This window comes from Amblyomma americanum, chromosome 8 (assembly GCF_052857255.1).
Source record: "Amblyomma americanum isolate KBUSLIRL-KWMA chromosome 8, ASM5285725v1, whole genome shotgun sequence".
NCBI lineage: Eukaryota > Metazoa > Arthropoda > Arachnida > Ixodida > Ixodidae > Amblyomma > Amblyomma americanum.
The window spans coordinates 100,063,829-100,088,283 of record NC_135504.1 but is presented as its reverse complement, the minus strand read 5'-3'; the positions used below and the strand labels follow the sequence as shown (position 1 = coordinate 100,088,283).

At 44.0% G+C, this 24,455-nt stretch overlaps 1 protein-coding gene across 1 annotated transcript in view; it reads right to left on the bottom strand.

The window, feature by feature from the left end:
- LOC144102647 (sodium-coupled monocarboxylate transporter 1-like) overlaps positions 1-24,455 on the bottom strand; it is an 88,316-nt gene that overhangs the window by 59,809 nt on the left and 4,052 nt on the right. The gene's annotated exons all lie outside the window — the stretch shown is intronic.

The window sequence follows — 24,455 nt, the reverse complement described above, 5'->3', positions numbered from 1 at the left end:
CTGCAGCACGAGACTGCGCTTCGTCCCTTTGGTGTCCGCTATTTAAATCACCAGGTATTTCTGAAGAAAAGCAACTGGAGTGAGTTCATCAACACACTTTTCTCGTTTATTGTAAGAAATCACTATGACAACCAATATAAAAATAAATAAATAAATAAATAAATAAATAAATAATTGGTTTTGAGGAAAGGAAATAGCGCAGTATCTGTCTCATATATCGTTGGACACCTGAATCGCGCCGCAAGGGAAGGGATAAAGAAGGGAGTGAAAGAAGAAAGGAAAAAATTAATGTGGATTAGCTCAGCTAATCCGGGATATACAAAGCAAAACATGTCGGCGTTCACTGTGTTCATTGGCGTTGGCGTTGACAATGTTCTAGACGGCGATGGCTTTAAAGAAAGGAAGAGCCCATAACTGGCTCCCTGGATATGTAGACGCCTCATTCGTGCTTTGATACATGTGGCGGCGGTCTACACTGGCCCACGGAGCCGGTTGTGCGCCTTTCCTTTCGTGAAAATGAACGGCCATTGCAAAGTTGACAACGCCAATGAACTCTATGAACGCCGTCGGCTCACTTGTATTGCTTGGTTTTTGAGGAAAGGAAATGGCACAGTAACTATCTCACATATCTCGGTGGATACCCGAACCGCGCCGTAAAGGAAGGGATAAAGGAGGGAGGGAAAGAAGAAAAAGAGAACTGAAAATTGAAAGTTGGATTTTGAGGAAAGGCGCGGCGCTGCGCAGCGGCGGAACACCTGTGGCTTGGTGCTACTAGTGGCGCATGCGCAGTAGTGACTAGGGAGCTAGCGAGAAACAAGCGCGGCAGCGGCGAAAGGTCAGGCGACGGAGTCGGCGGCGGCCACCTGCACCATGCGTGACGTCACTCGTGCTCCGTCATATGCCGGCTCGCGCGAAGCGTGGTGTTGACTATCGTAGTGAAGATTTTCGGTTCAAAAAATAGGTCCCATAGCAGAGGGCCCCTGAATAATTTCTACCACCTGAGGATCTTTAACGTGCACTGACATCGCGCAGCACACGGACGCCTTTGCATTTCGCCTCCATAAAAACGCAGCCGCTGCGGTCGGGATCGAGTCCGGGAACTCAGGATCAGTAGCCGAGCGCCCTACTATCCTACTTCAGCACTGTCCTACTATCCTACTTTCAGCACGCGGCAGCGAGCATGGTTCGGCTTGAGCCAGTAGGCAGGCCCGTGCACTTTTCTTCCTACAGCAACAGCAGCAGCACCACCCTGGGATCCCAAACGTGCACCGGCATCGCACAGCACACGGGCGCCTTCGGAGTCAGATGGAGAGAGAAGTCCTGGTGCTTGGTTTATCTAATCATTATCTGTATATGGGTTCTTGCTGTCGCAACACACGGAACTTGCACAGATTCCCAGGCCGCATACAGACACAACCTAAAGGGCGCGGCGACGCCGGCCGCACACCATATTCTTGTCAGAGCCACCTCTCTCGACCGAGCGGTTACTCTGTCGTGGATCCCTGGGCTAGCCTCGATCCCCGGTAATGAGCGCGTTCATGCGCTGGCCCGAGAACTCTTCTCCCGGACCGCGAACGATCAGGCACCCAACCCCGCGCAAAACCTCACATTCCATTACCGTTGGGAATGTCCTTCCCCACAGGCAGTACCCCCGTCCCCGATCCCACTCATTCTACCTGGGAGGCTGCTTTACGGACCGCTCAGCCTGCCGGCCAGGAATTGCTGGTGGATCGGGCGTTATGTGAAGCGCAAGCTTGTGGACTCCTGGACCTGTAGGGGACCACCCTGGAAGATTCTTACTTCGTCTAATAAAAGCTGTTTCGTTCCATGCATACACATCGGACTTCTCTACATACCATCAAATCACGGCTTTCTACAAAATCAGCCGCATGACACTGCCACCACCACACAGTACCTTGTCGCCCTTATCCAGCGCCACATGGCGACAATTACCGACGAGCTGCTTTATTTCACCTTGCCGTCTCTCATGCTTTCACGTCAGCTTCCCCGCCCTCCCGCGCTTCATTGTAGCACCTGCGGCGCGCCCATACCCACACTTATGCACTACCTGTGGGAATGCCCTTCCCCATGGGCAGTACCCAATCCCGCATCCCACTCATTCTTCTTTGGAGGCTGCTTATAATAATAATAATAATAATAATAATAATAATAATAATAATAATAATAATAATAATAATAATAATAATAATAATAATAATAATAATAATAATAATAATAATAATAATAATAATAATAATAATAATAATAATAATAATAATAATAATAATAATAATAATAATAAATCTTTATCTTTCGGTTCCCAGGAACAATCCAAAGGTCTTGGTGCTGGTACACCATTCACACGAACAAAATGTAAATTTATTTCACCGCAAAGGAAGACACTCAGGGGAGGTAATGCAGCAGTCAAGGCGATAGAAAAAAAAAGACACATAAACTAGGCGTGACAGCAAGCATGAAGCAAAAAAGCGAAAACAAGAAAACAGCGAGAGCAGCGGTAAATGAAAACAGCTAGAACAGGCAACCGACATATAAATAACTAATGAAACAATAAACAAGGAGAATGAACCCAAGAACGACCGATAACAGCTAAGTACAGCATATAGCAAAATACAAACAAGAATAATGATAATAATAATAATAGTAATAATAATAATAATAATATCTTTTTGGATAAAGGAAATGGCTCAGTATCTGTCTAATATACCTTTGGACACCTGAACCGCGCCGTAAGGGAAGTTATAAGGGAGGGAGTAAAAGAAGAAAAGGAAGAAAGACGTGCCGTACTGGAGGGCTCCGGAATAAATTCGACAACCTGGGGTCTTTAACGTGCGCTGGCATCGCACAGCACACGGGTGCCTTAGCGTTTTTCCTCCATAAAAACGCAGCCGCTTTGAAAATTGGGGTTTTTGGGGAACAGAAATGGCGCAGTATTTGTCATACATAGCGGCGGATACCTGAACTGTGTCGTAAGGGAAGGGATAAACGAGGGAGTGGGAGAAGAAAGCAAGGGAGAGGTGCAGTAGTGGAGGGCACCACTCTTCCTGGGAGGCTGCTTTACGGACCGCTCCGCCCGCCGGCCGGAAATGGCTGGTGGATCGTGCTTTATATGAAACTCAAAGGGAACCACCCTGTTAGATTTCTTTTTTTTTGTTCATCTAATAAAGTTGTTGCCATCCATCCACACGCACGCACGCATGCATGCACAAATTGAGAAGAATCTCCGGACTGATTAACGCCCTTCCGGGCTTTTCATCGTGTTGGCTACGACTTATTCCGTAGACGACTTATTATTCCTGATCTGACGGATACGAATCCCAACTGTGGACACACGCAAAGGAGAAGTTATCCCTTCCGCGAGTGCTAGTTTCCCCGGTTGCTACCTCACTTCACGCGCGGTTGACTTTCTGTGTCTGCGCTGTTAAGTTTACGGGGCCAGATTAATGCGCGTGACGCCGCTGTTGGCAAAAAATCCTTATTCTGAAGGACTGCTCCTACCGCAATGGGCTCTGAACTCGCGCTTTATCAGCCTCGAAATTGCGCTGACTTGGTGCTCTAACAGTAGCACGGCTTGCAGTACGGTGTGGAGGAGATTAAAGAAAATTGGAGAGAACACCTAAGCTCCCCCGTAAGGGTTTGACGCGGTAGCGTAGTGAGTTAGCGTTTCTAGTCTTAGCAGTTTGAAATCGAAAATTAAAAATTGGCTTTTTGGGGAATGGAAATGGCGCAATATGTGTCTCACACATTTCGGCGGACACCTGAACCACGCAGTAAGGGAAGAGATAAAAGAGAGAGTGCCGTAGTGGAGGGCTCCGGAATAATTTTGACCACCTGGGGATCTTTAACGTGCACTGACATCGCACAGAACACGGGCGCCTTTGCGTTTCTCCACCATCGAAACGCGGGCGCCGCGGTCGGGTTCGAAGCCGAGTACTCCGGATCAGTAGCCGAGCGCGTTAACCACTGAGCTACCGCGGCGGGATCATTTTTTTTAATAATAATAATAATTTTATTGCCATGATATCTTGTTATACATACAAGCTCGGGCCTGTCAAAGCCAAGAGAAGGCTTGCAGGACTAGGCCCGGCAGCAACGGCGAGCGAAAGTATAAGCAATAAAATATCATGGTAAGTGTACACACACTGAAATATAACTACTAAACAAATTATATAGTAAAAAAGAAAACCCACTGTAACAATGACGTGCTCTCTGCATCATTTTTCCTTATAACATCGATTTCAACATCCGTTTCAACGTCGCTTTGGAAGTGGCAGAAAATAGATGATCAGGAAGACTGTTGAATATTGCAGGGACATATAGACCTCGTCTTGCTTTGCCGTATCTGGTTGAGTATTTAGGAACTATGTAGCGCTGACCTTTACGTAGGGTTCTGGTAGCAACTGATTTAGTCTTGAAGGCAGGATTCCAAAAGTGTCGGAGAACTACTGTTTGTTTATATAAACTTTCAAAAGACGGAAGGGCCAGAAATTTAAACGAGTTTCCTCGAGGGGGAAATGAACGTTCGTAGGCAGTACTCTTCAACATGCTTTTTAGAAGGGCATCTACACCATCTTGCCACCTTTGCGAACAGTGCTCAAAAACTGTGATGCCGTACCTTATAACACTGTACACTAGTGCATGCATGATTGTCTTTTTTACAGATACAGGAAGGAAAGATTTAATTGTAAACCATAGCCATGCAGTGCTACGTAATCTGCTACAAATATATGCCATGTGACTGTGCCAAGACAGATCACTGTCGAAGTATATACCCAGATATTTTATATAATGAACATTTTCAACAGGAGCGCAATGGCAATCTTTACCGTTGTGGCAGTGTAAGAAAACAGATTCAGTCAGTACAGTTGTCTTCAAAGGGGTTTCTAAAACAAACTAATTTTGTTTTTTTGGTGGTTTACCAAAAGACCATTCAAAGAAAACCAGTGCATAGCATTACCGATATTTTTTTGCTGTAAGGAAACCGCAGTTTTGTATGAAATGTGCTTTGTTAGTAACACCGTAATAATAATAATAATAATAATAATAATAATAATAATAATAATAATAATAATAATAATAATAATAATAATAATAATAATAATAATAATAATAATAATAATAATAATAATAATAATAATATAAAATAATAATAATATAAAATAATAATAATAATAATAATAATAATAATAATAATAATAATAATAATAATAATAATAATCTATTTGGTCACCGTCAGTAGCAAATACAGGAGAGACAGGCCGGTCTAAGCCTTAAGATGGCTTGTAGGAACGTGCCTAAAAAAATACATATTGATAAAAAAGTATGACTCATGCGTATGTATATAGGGGAAGAAAGAAAAATAACAATAAACATGAAAAAGAGCTACCGAAAGTTAGTAAATGCATTCAAAACACAGAAAAAAATTATAAAGGCGCAAAGTCTAATAAGGCGAAACATATTGCAGCAATCCTAAAACTAATTTTTCCATTCATTCTTCAGCAAGTCTCTTGAGTTTGCCTCTAGAGCTAGCCTTAAATATTTCATCTGGCCGTTTGTGGAGGGTAGTCGGACCATAAGCGCAACGCCTGGCCGCACCATACCTCGTGTTTGACCGAGGAACAATGTAACGGTTATGTTTTCTGGTTGTCTCGTCTGGGTAGTTTCCTGTTTAAATTCGCTGTACCAATAGGGCTTAAGGACAACAGTATCAATGAATAGGGATTTGAATTTTGGGAGCCCTAGTTCAGGGAAGATATTTTAGTTCACAAAATGGGTGGGTTGTGCGCAACGTTTTTAACAATATTCTTTAAAATGCTGTTGATCCTACATACCCAACGATCCGATCAAAAGGCAAAGATGGTAATTCCGTATTTTAACACACTGTACGCCAAAGCATATACAATCGTTTTTGTTTACAGATAAAAGCAAAAAACTTTTAATATTAAAGAACAACCATGCCACTGACCTAAATTTACAACAAACATGAGATAAATGGCAATGCCAGGTTAAGCTACTGCCGAAAGACACTCCTAGATACTTGACACATTCCACATATTCAATAGGTGAACATTTACAAGAAACAGTTTGAAATATGCAAGTAAATAGGAATGCTAATAACAGTTGTCTTTAGTGGAGAACAAAAACAGACGAGCTGTGTTTTTAGTGCGTTGACAGCAATTCCATTGTCAGGAAAACAGCGCATTGCATTGTAAATGTCATTTTGCAACAAATCAGAGGTAAATTTGTAGGATATATGCTTTGCCAGTAACGCTGTGTCATCAGCATATTGGAACACTAAACAATTTGAAATAGCCAAATTAAAGTCATTCACCAAAATAATAAACAACAATGAAGATAAAATTGACCCCTCAGGTACACCCGCAATCAGCGGCAATTTACAAGTGAAAATGCCCTTATCACCGGTAGGGACCACTTGATAACGATTGCTGAGGTAGTCTTCGAGATTGTGGTAAAAAGGCCCACGGAATCCTGACAAATACAGCTTGCCTTACAAGACTTGATGGTTAAGAGTCAAATGCTTTCGCTACATCTAAGAAGAGAGCACACGTGAAAAGATTCTAATCAAACGCTGAAAACTGTTCATCCGAAAATTCCTCGAGAAGGGCAAGAATAGCGCACAGAGACAAAGCAAAACTGGCGATCATTTAGGACAGAAAATTTTTTAAGAAGAGAAGACAGTGCCAAAAAGAAATTTTTCCAAAACCTGGGCAATTACAGGTAGGATAGAAATTGGCCGATAGTTATCAATCTTATGTTTATGTCCTGACTTGTGTAGGGGTAAAACAATTAACTGCAGTTTTCAGGCGTTCAGGAATTTCGTCAACCTCCAAAAAACCATTCAGTATGCAAACGAGAATATCTGCCAGAACATTAAAATTTTTGCACAGGATGTGTATTGGTATCCCTTCATATTCAGTAGGCTTGGTAGGGCGGAAACTGAAAAGAATCCCTTCCAGATTACATCTCAAGATCCCAGGAAGAAAAGCGGACGCAGGTATGGACTGCATTAACGAACTAGAGTTAGTGGTTGGAGTAAGCTCACTTTGCGACGCTTTTAGAAAGTGTTTGTTGAACGCATCAGCTACTGCTGGAGGAGGCTGCAAAAAGATTTGAAAACAGAACATTTATTAGAATTCATACCTCTGAGATAATTTACCAAAGACCAAGTTTTGCTCACAATATTTCAAGATTGCTGGAATTAAGAAAAGAAGTAACGGCGCTTGGCGCCGCGTAAAAGGGCGACAACACTGTTTCTTGCTGACTTGAATTCAAAACGCAGAGCTAGGTTTTTTTGGACTTCTTTTGCACTGTTTCCACAAACTATCTCGATACGAAATTGCATTAAGAATGTCCGGCCTCATCCAGCAGTGACCCTTTCTGACTGTTTTAGTTACTACCCGAGTGCACTGTAATTCAAAATTTTTCAGCTGCATACACAACTTTTCATAGACCTTGCCAGCTGAAACTTCCTCAGTTAGCGATGCCCAATCAGATGAAGCGATAAGATTATCAAGCTTGGACTGATCGACAATGGGGATAAGGGATTTGCGTTGAACAGAAGCAGTTACCGTATCAGGGGTTCCAGACGCGTTCCGTAAAGCATGACGGCATGCTACGAAATAGTGGTCGACCAACCTTTGTAAAATCGTACACGACCGAAATGAACAATCAGGAGCTCTAACCGCTATGTGATCTAGGCACGACTGCACTAATGGTTATTAACTAATTCTACTCTAGTAGGAGCTCCAATTGTGCATTCTAAACCATAAGCAGACAACCTCGATAGGTAATCACAAACCGGTACTTTCGTAGGGCATAAAATGTTAATATTAAGGTCACCAGTAAAACAGAATTGATCCACGGCACTCCAACGCAGCAAAGTTTCTTCAAACTCAATAAGAAATCGTGAAAGGTTGGAGGAGGGCGGTCGATAAAGAGATAACCGGTGCACAGAAAATGTCTCTTTAGAGATTTTGAGCATTAGGGACTCAGCATGGTAAAAAGATACATCTACTGGCGAAATAGCACAGTTGTCATTCACAAAAACAGCGATACCACTGCCACGACGCCCGTTTCGTGCAATATAATGGGTAGAAAAACCCTGCAAAGTAAATGCATCAATGCACGCCTGAGAAACATTGATTTCAGTTACTACAAACACGTCCACATATCCAGCGGCACATTCAGCTATAAACCGAAACTCTTCCCAATATTTGCGCAAACTTCTAATGTTTACGCTCACAACCGTGAAATAGTGATCCAAGTTGCATACAAATTCTGTTTTAAATGAAGCAAAATCGGGTGGTTCGCAAAACGAAAACGGTATAGTGCTTAAACAATGTTTTCCAGGTCTGCTTGTTTGCCGATTCCAACAAGAGACGCTGTTCCGTTCTTTTTCACGAAGATTTTTCCTCCCTTCACCCAACAAAACTGACAACCCACCGCCTTTGCCTTGGTCCTTGCTTTCCAGAACAGGTCACGGTTAGCTTTAATCAAGTTATCATTGAAAAAGATCTTTGGGAAGGATTCATCTTCACACAGCTGTCTCAGCTTACAACGAGCGTCAAACCATTTTTGCTTCCAGGCTATAATAATAATAATAATAATAATAATAATAATAATAATAATAATAATAATAATAATAATAATAATAATAATAATAATAATAATAATAATAATAATAATAATAATAATAATAATAATAATAATAATAATAATAATAATAATAATCTATTAATCAATTAATCTTTATTTTTTTCGGTGCCCAGGAACAACCCAAAGGTCTTGGTGCTGGTACACCATTCACACGCACAAAATGTACATTTATTTCACTACAAAGGAAGACACTCAGGGGAGGTAATGCAGCAGTCAAGGCGATAGAAAAAAGACACATAAACTAGGCGCGACAGCAAGCATGAAACAAAAAAGCGAGAACAAGGAAACAGCGAGAACAGCGGTAAATGAAAACAGCTAGAACAGGCAACAGACATATAAATAACTAATAAAACAATAAACAAAGAGAATGAACACAAGAACGACCGATAACAGCCAAGTACAGCATATATCAAAATACAAACAAGAATAAAGCCAATACTAATATGAACGAATAAGAGATCTCTGAAATACAAGCTAGAAATACAATCATACACAATAAGGAATGTAATTAGTGAACGCGTTACAGACAATCAGGCGTGAGTACACAGTATTAAAGAAATAATATTAATGAAAACAAGTACACGTGATGTACAATATAATACCGGTGCAACAATATAATACCGGAAAAAAACAATATAATACCGGTGCAAACGCACAAGTGTAGTAAAGACAAAATGCATGAAAGGGGAAGTTATGTATGAGAAAAAGAGTGCTCAAAGTGGAAGAGGGTTGGCAACCTGGGGCCGAGGAGCGCGGATGTGATTCACGTCGGCTCCGGAAATTCTGTCTCGTTGTGCCAGAAACGTTTATCGGATGTTAGATTCAATGATACCTTGTGCATGGGAACACGTCAGGACCACGTGGATACCAAATTTGTTACTGTGAGTGCAACCGTTTGTCTGTTGCTATCGATTTTGTGCGGACCGCCTGGGACGCGCTAGGCGTCCGTTAGGCCTAGCCCATCTTCGGCCGGAGACGCCGGCCCGGAGGCCCCTGCGCCGCCGGTCAACCGCCGATTCTGTGGACCCACCATGTCGATGGAGGTGACCGTCGAAGGTACGGACCTGGATCCGGAACATTATGACAGCAGCTGGGTCAAAGTGCTCCAACGAAAGGTTGAAGCGAAACACCAACGGAAGCTTCTCGAAGGTTCCAAGGAGAACGCCAAGGTGGAGACGCGCCGTGTCGGACGCGGGGAAGCCGGATACAAAATTGCAGGTGGGGCCGTTTTAGGCCCTACCAAAGCGGTCCGGAGGAAAGCGGCTGAACGATCGATCGCTATGAATCTTCCGAGATTCCCGGATGAAGGCATCAAGGTGATTCTTAGGCCTCGTGAAGGTCTGGGCGTGATTAAACGCACGTCGGGCCCGCTGATCAGTCAGGCCCTCGCCAAGGCTGCCGGACTCGGCTGGTCGGAGCAGGACTCATGGTGTGTAAACGGAAAGCAAGGTACGGTGCTCTTTCATTCCTTGGACTTTAACCGAGGCGTGAAGGTAGCTGCAATCCGTTGCTTTAAACTCGACGACAACGAGCACGAAGTTGTGGCCAATATGATCGCACCGGAGGATTGCGGGCGAGGGGTAGTCCACGGGATCTCTGAGAGGTTCACGGAAGAACAGTTGCTGAAAGCACTGAGAAAGGATCCGAAGAATCCAGACGTCGCTGGAGTGCGTCGGATGGGCAAGACTTCTACTATTATTATCACCTTTCTGGAAGCTGACGTTCCAAGGTTTGTCAGGATTGAAGGCATGCTCATGCCCTGCTGGTTGTTCAAAAAGAGATATGAAGTCTGCTTCAGGTGTGGAGAACTTGGTCATCGCTCCGATGTGTGCGACAGTGAAAACCCAAAGTGTCGTGGCTGTGCGGTGGTGTCGCCGGCCGAAGATCATCAATGCGTTCCCAAGTGTCGCCTATGTGGAAAAGGCCATCTGACGGGTGACAAGCATTGCAAGGAACTCTTCCGTACGCCATACGTAATCAAGAAAAAACAGTGGGAAGCAAAGTTAGCTGCCGAGGAGGAGGCCAAGAAGCAGCAGCAAGTCCGTTTCAGTCGTAGAGATGGCCGCAGTGCGTCCCACGAGCGACCCTCGAGCCATCCGAGGTACCGTTCCGCTTCGTTTCCTCGCCTGCAGCCGCCTTCGTCCAAGACGACGACGGAGGGCTCTCGATTGAAGCAACAGCAGCAGCAGCAGCAGCACCAGCACCAGCAGCAGCACCAGCAGCGGCAGCACCAGCAGCGGCAGCAGCAGCAGCAGCACCAGCAGCAGCAGCAGCAGCAGCGGCAGCAGCAGCAGCAGAAACAGCAGCAGGCGTCAAAAGTGGATTGTGTAAGTAGTGTCTCTCAGGACTCAGATGAAGTCAAGGCTCTCAAAGACCAGAACCGATTATTACAAGCGAAAGTTAAGGCGCTGCAGGAACAGGTTATGGCGATAGGCAGGACTTCGCAGCCGATGAATGATGTAACGCAGCCGGGGCAGCTGCCGCGGAAGGAGCAGGCAGAGCTCCCTAGGGAAAGTCCTCCAGCAACAAAAAAGAAGAGAGGTTCAGAGGAGGATCTTGAAACCCGTATACAAGGATTAGAAAGACGACTCAATAAAAAGGAACAGGATGATCAGATTTTTCAACAGCAAGTTATGGCCGCTTTGGAGCACCTGAGGGCTGCTATGGAAGAGCTGCGCGCCGATATGGCAAGCAGAGACGAGAGAATTCAGTGGGTATATCAGGAAATTATTAACCTTCAAAATGGCTCTGCGTCACCGTAGACATACCATTTGGCAGTGGAACTGTAGGGGCTTCGGTCGCAAACGCGCGGTACTCCAGACTTTTTTGATGAGCAGTGACAAACCCGAAGTAATCGCGTTGCAGGAGTGCGGTAAGCACGCCAAGCTGGCGAGTTACAAATCGTACGTAGGACGAGGTGACAACACGCGAGTAGCCACTCTCGTCAAAAGGAATATAACGGTGTTGCAGCATGATACCGGGACTACAAATCTGGACCATATTCTGATTGAGATAATCTCGCAAAAGAGGAAACTCAATAGTCTGTTCATTCTAAATGTGTATAGCCCGCCACGCCAAAAAAGTCCTTGCGGCTTCGATGAGCTCTTCGCGAAAGCGCGCTTGATCTCGAAGGGAGGGCCCCTTTTGATAGTCGGGGACTTTAACGCGCATCACCCGGCATGGGGGTATAAGTACACGCAGGTAAAGGGACGCGAACTATGGACTAGTATTCAGCAGAATGGCCTAGTGCTTCTGACGGATCCCCTAAGACCTACCCGTCAGGGCAACAGTGTTTCGACAGACACGTCCCCGGACTTAACTCTAACCGGAGGCCGCATCTCTGCCACCTGGTGCAACACGGACGAAAACTTGGGTAGCGATCATAAAATTATCGAAATTGTAGTCGACAACGGACCACCGGTTGCCCGCACCAAGAAGGTGGCTTCGGTGAACTGGGAGGCTTTCCGAAATGGCCGCACGGGGCAGGAGGAAGGCATAAGCAACATTGATGACTGGAGTAAAAATGTCCTTCAGTCGGTCCGCGAGGCAACCGAGGAGGTAGAGGTTGATGAAGAAGTCCAGGGAGTAGATCGTCACATGGTCCGTCTCTGGCGCAAGAAGAAGGACCTTGAAACGCGGATTGCGGACAAGAGGGGGAACAGGAACTTGCGAAGACAATTGGCCTTGCTTAACAAGGAAATCGAAGAGTACGCGCTCGTTTTAACAAGGCAAAACTGGAACAACATTTGCGACCAACTGGACCGAAACATCGGGAAGGCAGGTACGTGGCACTTGCTTCGGCATCTTCTAGATCCGGACAAGTCCAAACTGGAGGCCAGGCAACAACTTCACCGGCTAGTACATACATTTGACGGGACCACGGATACGCTCATATCCCAAGTCCGGGACCGGTACTTGAGCTGCGCGACGGGTACAGCTGAACCGCTACCAGATTACGGGGGGCAGGAAAACCCGGACTTAGATAAACCGATAACGGTTGCCGAAGTCCGGGCAGAAATAAACAGATTGAGGACCAGGACTGCCGTGGGTCCGGACAAGGTCAGCAACCGAATTCTAAGAAATTTGGACGACACGTCGATCCGACATCTCGCTGCCTTTATGCAGGAGTGTTGGGAAGCCGGTCGACTGCCGACAGCATGGAAGGACGCGAACCTTGTGTTCCTCCCGAAGCCGGGAAAACAGCCGGGTTTCGAGCACCTGCGTCCCATTTCGCTCACGTCGTGCGTGGGAAAACTGATGGAACATGTGATTCAGACCCGGCTGAACCGATTTTTTGAGGACAAGTGTTTATATCCAAATACCATGTTTGGATTTAGACCGCATTTGTCGGCATGTGATGTCATGCTGCAGCTAAAAGAACAGATAATAGAAAATCCAACGCTAGACACCAGGGTGATCGTTGGTCTGGACGTGTCGAAAGCTTTCGACAACGTAAAGCACTCGGCCATTCTGGAGGGTCTGGCTGCGTTAGACGTGGGTGTTCGTACCTACAACTACATACGCGATTTCCTTACAAACAGAACGGCATCTATAAGCATGGGGGGTAACACACTGACGGGTATTCAACTGGGCAACAAGGGCACACCGCAGGGATCGGTGTTGTCCCCGACCCTGTTTAATATCGCCATGCTTGGCCTCCCCGCACAACTGGACAAAATTCCGGGGCTGAACCATACGTTGTACGCAGATGACCTGACTCTGTGGATGTGCAGGGGCAGTGATAGCCAAATTGAACTGACGCTTCAAAGAGCTATAGATGTAACAGAAAAATACTTAGAACCAATCGGTCTCAGGTGCTCGGCCGAGAAATCGGAAGCGCTATTTCTCGCGCCCATGCGGTCGCCACAGCGTCGGCGCATAAAGCAGGACGGACCGTATAACGCTGGAATCACACTCAGGGTCAACGGTAATGTAATTCCAGCGGTGGAAAGCATTAGGGTTCTAGGATTACGAATTCAGGCGAACGGCAGGAACTCGGAAACGATTCAGAGACTAGAGGCTAGCACCAGTCAAACTTGCCGACTCCTAAAACGAATCGCTAACAAACATGCGGGTATGAAAGAAGCTAACCTCCTTAGGCTAGTGCAATCTTTTATAATCAGCAGGATAGTCTACGTGGCACCTTATTTGCGGCTTTACCAGGCGGAAAAGGACAAACTGGATGTTTTAATCCGTAAAGGGATAAAAACAGCACTAGGTTTACCACCCTGTGCGCCAACAAAAAAGATTTTGAGTCTAGGGGTTTCGAATACCCTCGAAGAGCTCATTGAGGCTGCAAGGACCGCGCAGTATCAGAGACTTTTACGCAGTCGTACTGGTCGCAGCATTCTGGAGAAGCTGGGGCACGAGCCTCGAGCGTGCTCGAGACGTACGGACCTGGTTCCTAGACAGGTTAGGGACAAATTAAAGATACCCCCACTCCCCAAAAACATGCATCCCATCTACCATGAGAGCCGGAGGAAGGAAAGAGCAGTAGCGTTGCAAGCCCGCTTTCAGGGCAGACAGGATGTCTTGTATACGGATGCCGCACAATGCACAAACAGTTCGGGGCACATTTCGGTAGCCACTAGGGAAAACGGAGGCCCGGTAGCGTGCTGCAGCACCAGACACTCGACAGTAACGGAGGCGGAAGAGTTGGCCATTGCGCTGGCTCTAACTCAACAACAGGTTAAAATTATCGTGAGTGACTCAAAATCAGCAATTAGAAACTTTGACGCGGGCTGCATTTCAGCTACAGCAGCACGAGTGTTGGCCGGCAGTCCACCACCGGCAGAACTGGTAGCGCTCATCTGGACACCCGCGCACCAAGGGTTGAGGGGAAACGAGAAAGCGCACGCACTGGCCCGAGGATTAGCTACTTTCCGGGATCCCAGTGGCGTCTTGTGCACAACCCCTTCCCCCTCGCGCGATGAGGAGCTCCTACAGTTCGAAGACGACCTTAACACGTATCAGGAAATCCTAAACCATTACAAATTAGGCCGAGCGGTACTTCCAAAAGCAAGTAATCAGCTAACCAAAAACGAAGAGGTTGCTTGGCGCAAGCTCCAAACCGGAGTATTCCCTAACCCTCAGCTTTATAGCAAGTGGCACCCTGAGATTTTCAGCCCCAGGTGCAAACGTTGCGACGGCATAGCGGACATGATCCATATGGTATGGACATGTCCGAGCTTTGGACAACTTGACCGAACAGATGAGTCCTGGGAGGCACTGCTTCACAACGAGGACGAAACTAAACAACGTGAAGTCATCCGTCTCGCCCTTGCCGCTGCTGAGATCCAAGAGATCCCGGTCGACGGCTGAGGGGGAGGACATGGCTGGGACCGAGCGGCGCCTCGGATACCCATCATCCTTTTGACGGGTGCTAATAAATGTTATTTCTCTCTCTCTCTCTCTCTCAAAGTGGAACATCACGGACTTTCAATATAAAGGAAGGGAGAGAATTTTCGAATATATCAAGGTGAGGACAAAGAGAATTAAACAACTTTTGCATTCTGTCCAGAGGGGAGAGGGAGTGCAGGAGCGCAGAAACTTGAAATGGTCTGAATTCCCTTATGCTCTTTCGCGGTACACGCAAAAGGATACGCGCTAGGAGCTGAGGGCATAGAATGTGACCATGAAGAAGTTTCTACAAGAAAATTATATCTGCCCTCACGCGACGGCAGCTAAGAGAAGGAAGCTGCAGTGAGTTACTCCGTCTGGGACGAGAGCTAGAAGTTTTGCAAGAAAACCGATGTTGAAATATGCGTAAAAACTTTAGCTGAACTCTGTCGATTTTTTCACAGTTCGACTGGCAAGTGCCGCTCCAAACAACAGACGCATATTCCAAAAGCGGCAAGCGTATGGAGAGGTAGAGCTTTAAGAAAGGGAGTTGGGATCGAAACTCTCTCGAAAGCCTGCAGATGAAGCCGAGTGTACGCATAGCCCGTAGAGCAATGCGTTTTGTATGAGAGGAGAAGCTGAGGCTACGGTCGAAAAGTACGCCGAGGTCATTAATTTCATCAACCCTGGGCAGCGGCCTACCATTCACAGAATAAGAGTAGAGAAGACTGTGCGTTTTACGCGTAAATGAGACAACCTTGGTTTTAGATGAATTGAGAGTGAGCCCATTCTTCAAGCACCAATCAGAGGAGGCGGATATGTCCGATTGCAATGACAAGCAATCATGAAGAGTATGTATTGCCTTGAACATTTTTATATCGTCCGCATAAAGGAGAAACGAGGAGTTTTTGACCACGGAGGAAACGTCATTGATAAAAACAGAGAACAGAAGCGGGCCTAATACCGAGCCCTGAGGAACTCCGCTGGTTGGAGTGTAAACAAATGAGGTCTGTCCATTTACACTTACAAAGCAGGACCGATCAAGAAGATAGTTGCGTAAGAGGGCTACAATTGAAACGTCGATCTCAAGCAGCAGAAGCTTTTGAAGAAGTAATAAGTGAGTAACAACGTCGAAAGCTTTGCTCAAATCACAGTACACAGCGTCTACCTGACTCCTCTGAAGGACTTCAGCTGATGTATACGTCATAAAAGTCACAAGGTTAGTTGTAGTAGAACGACCTTTTATGAAACCATGCTGATTATGTATGATTACATGTTTGAGGTGGAAGGAAAGTACTATGTGCAAAGCTAATTCAAAAAGCTTAGAGGTTGCACAAAGAAGAGAAATGGGGCGGTAGTTCGAAACATCAGATTTGTTTCCTGATTTGAAGACCGGGAAAACACGCGCCGTTTTCCACACGCGGGGAATGGCAGAATTTTTCAAACAGTTATTAAATATCGTGGTTAAAACAGGGACGAAGGTACTATTGAAGGCTTTTATTATGGCGGCTGGAATGCCATCAGGTCCAGGGGACAAAGATGGTTTCAAACACTTAAGACTCTCACTTACTAACTTCTCGTCAAGAAGAACGGAATTAGGTGCGCCAGCTGGAAGGCATACGGAATCGCAACGTGGAGATTTGTACACGGAGGAAAAGTGTTGTGCAAAGCCGTCAGCGACGTTCCGAATTTCATTCCCATGAGAGTCAACTAAGTGAATATGACTATCAGATTTATTCGAGCGTTTGCGAACGTATCTCCAGAATTCAGTAGGACGATTAGAGGCACTATTCTCTAAATATTCAAGATAGCACTCATGATCACGCTTGTACAGGCGTTTGCAAAGGGAACGCAAGCGGCGAAATTCATCTGCCCATGTATCCAGCCCAGGGCGTTTCGCTTTATGGTGGGCCCGCTCCTTAAGTTTCAGCGCTGTTCTAAGTTCCTTGGAAAACCAGAACGGAAACTTGCTACGAGTAGGAGTGCGCACAGGTATGTACTGGCGCATACCATTGAGAACTATTTCAGTGAAGCGACTGACTTGTTCGTCAACATCGCTGATTTCGTTCAAGACGGACCAGTCGACAGAAGAGAAAAAACCGAAGAGACCAACATAGTCGCCAAGTGCATAAGCGAAACGGGGGGAATTCCCCGCACGATTTGAATTAGCAGAAGGTGGGACAGAAACCGAAGCCGTTATTAGAATTGGAGGATGAAATTTGTCACAGCGAGTAAGTGAGATGTCAGATGTCGAGACACGAACATTTTCAAAATTAGATAAACAAATGTCAAGAACATTACCACAACAGTTTTCAATTAAATTCTGTTGCTGCAAGGTGTTAAAAGCTATGAAATCTAAAAGCCGGTTGCACTTACTAACTACATAATGATTGTTGTGTGAATATGTAAAGGTATTCCAGTTAATACCTGGAGTATTAAAATCCCCTAAAATGAGCAGTTTGTGCTTGCTATGAGAAGTGATAACATATTCAATAGAATGTAGTACATCATCGTAGGCAGGAGGAGGCAGATTAGGGGAAATATAGAAAGCTGCCAATAAGAGTTTTTGATGTCGAGTTAAAGTTAGCTCTAACCAGACAGATTCTTCGATGGTTTCCAGGTCGGAACGCCGAACGCACTGCACGGAACTGTCAATAGCAATGAGCACTCCTCCTTCCTTTTGTTTAGAAGCTGATTCAGGGCGGTCACTTCGAAAAACAGAATAGTTATTAGGAAAGAAGTCACCTGAGTTAACTTCGCTAGACAGCCAGGTCTCAGTAATTACAACAGCCGAATAACAAGAGGCTAAAACATTGGAAAAAAATACAGGTCCCTTAGTCCGAAGACCTCGGGCATTTTGGTAATATATATCCAAGTTAGGGTTGACTGCAATCAACCGTCAGCTCGGAAGGATGTAACATACCATCCAGGAGTTTTCCACGAAAAGCCTTGAAGATGCAGCCCGTAGGCCACATCGAAGGGTCAACAAGTTGATCGTAGAATTTCGCGCTGACTGTGAGGTAGAAGGACGAGTAGGAGTCATATTTCGTTTTCAACCGCCGGCAGGAAAGGAGGGTGACGTTCACGGACTTCAGATGGTTCGTTAAATAATAATAATAATAATAATAATAATAATAATAATAATAATAATAATAATAATAATAATAATAATAATAATAATAATAATAATAATAATAATAATAATAACAAAAATAATAATAATAATAATAATATTAATAATAATAATAATAATAATAATAATAATAATAATAATAATAATAATAATAATAATAATAATAATAATAATAATAATAATAATAATAATAATAATAATAATAAATCAATCAATCAATCAATCAATCAATCTTTATTTTTTCGGTGCCCAGGAACAACCCAAAGGTCTTGGTGCTGGTACACCATTCACACGCACAAAATGTACATTTATTTCACTACAAAGGAAGACACTCAGGGGAGGTAATGCAGCAGTCAAGGCGATAGAAAAAAAAGACACATAAACTAGGCGCGACAGCAAGCATGAAACAAAAAAAGCGACAACAAGGAAACAGCGAGAACAGCGGTAAATGAAAACAGCTAGAACAGGCAACAGACATATAAATAACTAATAAAACAATAAACAAAGAGAATGAACACAAGAACGACCGATAACAGCCAAGTACGGCATATAACAAAATACAAACAAGAATAAAGCCAATACTAATATGAATGAATAAGAAACCTCTGAAATACAAGCTAGAAATACAATCATACACAATAAGAAATGTAATTAGTGAACGCGTTACAGACAATCAGGCGTGAGTACACAGTATTAAAGAAATAATAATGAAAACAAGTACACGTGATGTACAATTAAGGAGAGAAAAAAAACAATATAATACCGGTGCAAACGCACAAGTGTAGTAAAGACAAAATGCATGAAAGGGGAAGTTATGTATGAGAAAAAGAGTGCTCAAAGTGGAACGTCACGGACATTCAATATAAAGGAAGGGAGAGAATTTTCGAATATATCAAGGTGAGGACAAAGAGAATTAAACAACTTTTGCATTCTGTCCAGAGGGGAGAGGGAGTGCAGGAGCGCAGAAACTTGAAATGGTCTGAATTCCCTTATGCTCTTTCGCGGTACACGCAAAAGGATACGCGCTAGGAGCTGAGGGCATAGAATGTGACCATGAAGAAGTTTCTACAAGAAAATTATATCTGCCCTCACGCGACGGCAGCTAAGAGAAGGAAGCTGCAGTGAGTTACTCCGTCTGGGATGAGAGCTAGAAGTTTTGCAAGAAAACCGATGTTGAAATATGCGTAAAAACTTTATCTGAACTCTGTCGATTTTTTCACAGTTCGACTGGCAAGTGCCGCTCCAAACAACAGACGCATATTCCAAAAGCGGCAAGCATATGGAGAGGTAGAGCTTTAAGAAAGGGAGTTGGGATCGAAACTCTCTCGAAAGCCTGCAGATGAAGCCGAGTGTACGCATAGCCCGTAGAGCAATGCGTTTTGTATGAGAGGAGAAGCTGAGGCTACGGTCGAAAAGTACGCCGAGGTCATTAATTTCATCAACCCTGGGCAGCGGCCTACCATTCACAGAATAAGAGTAGAGAAGACTGTGCGTTTTACGCGTAAATGAGACAACCTTGGTTTTAGATGAATTGAGAGTGAGCCCATTCTTCAAGCACCAATCAGAGAAGGCGGATATGTCCGATTGCAATGACAAGCAATCATCAAGAGTATGTATTGCCTTGAACATTTTTATATCGTCCGCATAAAGGAGAAACGAGGAGTTTTTGACCACGGAGGAAACGTCATTGATAAAAACAGAGAACAGAAGCGGGCCTAATACCGAGCCCTGAGGAACTCCGCTGGTTGGAGTGTAAACAAAAGAGGTCTGTCCATTTACACTGACAAAGCAGGACCGATCAAGAAGATAGTTGCGTAAGAGGGCTACAATTGAAACGTCGATCTCAAGCAGCAGAAGCTTTTGAAGAAGTAATGAGTGAGTAACAACGTCGAAAGCTTTGCTCAAATCACAGTACACCGCGTCTACCTGACTCCTCTGAAGGACTTCAGCTGATGTATACGTCATAAATGTCACAAGGTTAGTTGTAGTAGAACGACCTTTTATGAAACCATGCTGATTATGTATGATTACATGTTTGAGGTGGAAGGAAAGTACTTTGTGCAAAGCTAATTCAAAAAGCTTAGAGGTTGCACAAAGAAGAGAAAAGAAGAGAAAATAATAATAATAATAATAATAATAATTTATTTTGTCACCGTCGGTAGCAAATACAGGAGAGACAGGGCGGTCTAAGCCTTAAAATGGCTTGTAGGACTGCCTAAAAAAATACATAGTGACATAAAAGTATGACTCATGCGTATGTATATAGGAGAAGAAAGCAAAATAATAATGAACATGAAATAGAGCACACTGAATATTAGTAAGTTGATTCGAAACACAGAAAAGATTATATAGGCGCAAAGTCTAATAAGGCGAAACATATTGCAGCAATCCTAAAGCTAATTTTTTCATTCATTCTTCAGCAAGTCTCTTGAGTTTGCTTCTAGAGCTTGCCTTAAACATTTCAGCTGGCAGTTTGCTGAGGGTAGTCGGAACATAAGCGCAACGCCTGGCCGCACCATTCCTCGTGTTGGACCGAGGAACAATGTAACGGTTATGTTTTCTAAGTTGTCGCGTCGGGGTAGTTTCCTGTTTAAATTCACTGTAGCAATAGGGCTTGAGGACAACAGTATCAATGAATAAGGATACGAAGTTTGGGAGCCTTAGTTCACGGAAGATATTTTCAGCTGACAAATTCCGTGCGTTGTGCGCAACGTTTTTAGGAATATTCATTAAAATTTTGTCGATCCTACACACCCAACGATCCGTGCAAAAGGCAAAGATGGTAATTCCGTATTTTAACACACTGTACGCCAAAGCATGTACAATCGTTTTTTTACAGATAAAAACACAAAACATTTAATATTAAACAACAAACATGCCATTGACCTCAATTCACAACAAACATTAGATAGATGGTAATGCCAGGTTAACCTACTGTCCAAAGACACTCCTAAATACCTAACACATTCCACATATTCAACAGGTGAACATTTACAATAAACAGTTCGAAATATGCAAGTAAATAGGAATGTTAATAACAGTTGTCTTTGGTGGAGAACGAAAACAGACGAGCTGTGCTTTTTGTGCGTTGACAGCAATTCCATTGTCAGCAAACCAGCGCATTGCATTGTAAATGTCATTTTGCAACAAATCAGAGGTCAATTTGTAGGATATATGCTCTGCCAGTAACGCTGTGTCATCAGCATATTGGAACACTAAATAATTTGAAATAGCCAAAGGGAAGTCATTCACAAAAATGTTAAACAACAATGAAGATAAAATTGACCCCTGAGGCACACCCGCATTTAGTGGCAATTTACGACTGAAAACGCCCTTATCACCGGTAGCGACCACTTGATGACAATTTCTGAGGTAGTCTTCGAGAATGTGGTAAAAAGGCCCGCGGAATCCTGACAAATACAGCTTGCCTAACAAGATTTGATTGTTAAGAGTGAAATGCTTTCGCTGCATCTAAGAAGAGAGCTCACGTGAAAAGGTTCTGAACAAACGCTGACAACAGTTCATCCGAAAATTCCCCGAGAAGGGCAAGAGTACCGCGCCCAGAGACAAAGAAAAACTGGCGATCATTTAGGACAGAAAATTTGTTAAGAAAAGAAGACATAGTGCCAAAAAGAAATTTTTCCAAAACCTGGGCAATTACAGGTAGTATAGAAATTGGCCGATAGTTTTCAATCTTATCTTTATGTCCTGACTTGTGTAGGGGTAAAACAACTGCAGTTTTCAGGCGTTCAGGAATTTCGTCGCCCTCCAAAAAACCATTCAGTATGCAAAGGAAAATATCTGCCAGAACATTAAAATTTCTGCGAAGGATGCGTAATGGTATTCCAACATATCCAGTATGCTTGGTTGGGCGGAAACTGAAAAGAATCCCTTCCATATCACACCTCAAGATCCTAGGAAGAAAAGCGGACGCAGGTATGGACTGCATACGAACTAGAGCTAGTAGTTGGAGTAAGCGCACTTTGCGACGCTTTTACAAAGTGTTTGTTGAACGCATCAGCTACTGCTGGCGGAGGCTGACTACATGATTCGAAAACAGAACTTTTATTAGAATTCATACCTCGGAGATAATTTACCGAAGACCAAGTTTTGCTCAGATTATTTGAAGATTGCTGGAATTTATGAAAGAAGTAACGGCGCTTGGCGCCGCGTAGAAGTGCGACAACCCTGTTTCTTGCTGACTTGAATTCTAAACGCAGAGCTAGATTTTCTGGACTTCTTTTGCACTGTTTCCATAAACTATCTCTATACGAAATTGCATTAAGAATGTCCGGCCTCATCCAGCAGTGACCCTTTCTGACTGTGTTAGTTACCACCCGAGTGCACTGTAATTCAAAGTTTTTCAGCCGCATACAAAACTTTTCATAGACCTTGCCAGCTGAAACTTCCTTAGTTAGCGATGCCCAATAAAATGAAGCGATAAGGTTATCAAGCTTGGACTGATTGACAATGGGGAGTGATTCGCGTTGACCAAACCAGTGACCGTATCAAGGGTTCCAGGCGCGTTCTTTAAAGCAAGACGGCATGACACGAAATAGTGGTCGGCCAACCTTTGTAAAATCGTACACGACCGAAATGACCAATCAGGAGCACTAACCGATTTGTGATCTAGGCACAGCTGTACTAGTGGTTATTAACTAATTCCACTCTAGTAGGAGCTCCAATTGTGCATTCTAGGCCATAAGCAGACAACCTCGATAGGTAATCACAAAATGGTACTTTCGTAGGGCATAAAATGTTAATATTAAGGTCACCAGTCAAACAGAAGTGATCCACGGCACTCCAACGCAGCAAAGTTTCTTCAGGCTCAATAAGAAATCGTGAAAGGCTGGAGGAGGGCGGTCGATAAAGAGATAACAGGTGCACAGAAAATGTCTCTTTACTGATTTTGAGCATTAGGGACTCAGCATGCTCAAAAGATGCATCTACAGGTGAAATAGCACTGTTGTCGCTCACAAAAACAGCAATACTACCACCACGATGTCCGTTTCGGGTAATATAATGGGCAGAAAAACCTTGCAAAGTAAATGCATCAATGCACGCCTGAGAAACATTGATTTCAGTTACTACAAACAGGTCCACATATCCAGCGGCAGATTCAGCTATAAACTGAAACTCTTCCCAATATTTGCGTAAAATTCGAATGTTTACGCTCACAACCATGAAATAGTGATCCAAGTTGTATCCAAATTATGTTTTAAATGAAGTAAAATTCGGTAGTTAGCAAAACGAAAACGGCATAGTGCTTAAACAATGTTTTTCAGGTCTGCTTGTTTACCAATTCGAACAAGAGACGCTGTTCCATTCTTTTTCACAAGTATTTTTCCTCCCTTCACCCAACAAAAGTGACAACCCTCCGCCTTTGCCTTGGTCCTTGCTTTCCAGAACAGGTCACGGTTAGTTTTAGTCAAGTTGTCATTGAAAAAGATCTTTGCAAAGGATTCTTCTTCACACAGCTGTCTCAGCTTACAACGAGCGTCAAACCATTTTTGCTTCCAGGCTATCATAATAATAATAATAATAATAATAATAATAATAATAATAATAATAATAATAATAATAATAATAATAATAATAATAATAATAATAATAATAATAATAATAATAATAATAATAATAAGTTTTTGGGGAAAGGAAAAAGCGCAGTATCTGTCTCATATATATCATTGGACACCTGAACCGCGCCGTAAGGGAAGATATAAAGGAGGGAGTGAAAAAAGAAAGGAAGAAGAGGTGCAGTAGTGGAGGGCTCCGGAATAATTTCTACCACCTGGGTATCTTTAACGTGCACTGACATCGCACAGCACACGGGTGCCTTAGTGTTTTGCCTCCATAAAAACGGAGCCGCCGCTGTCGGGTTCGAACCCGGGAACTTCGAATCAGAATCGCAGATCTCTTTTTTGCAGGTGGTTAGGGCGCTCGACTACTGATCCGGAGTTCCCGGGTTCGAACCCGACCGCGGCGGCTGCGTTTTTATGGAGGCAAAACGCTAAGGCGCCCGTGTGCTGTGCGATGTGAGTGCACGTTAAAGATCCCCAGGTGGTCGAAATTATTCCGGAGCCCTCCACTACGGCACCTCCTTCTTCCTTTCTTCTTTCACTCCCTCCCTTATCCCTTCCCTTACGGCGCGGTTCAGGTGTCCAACGATATATGAGACAGATACTGCGCCATTTCCTTTCCCCCAAAACCAATTAATAATAATGAATAATAATAATAATTGCAGGCTTCCATTTTTTTGCTATTAAAGTTTTTTCTGACGTGAAAAGCG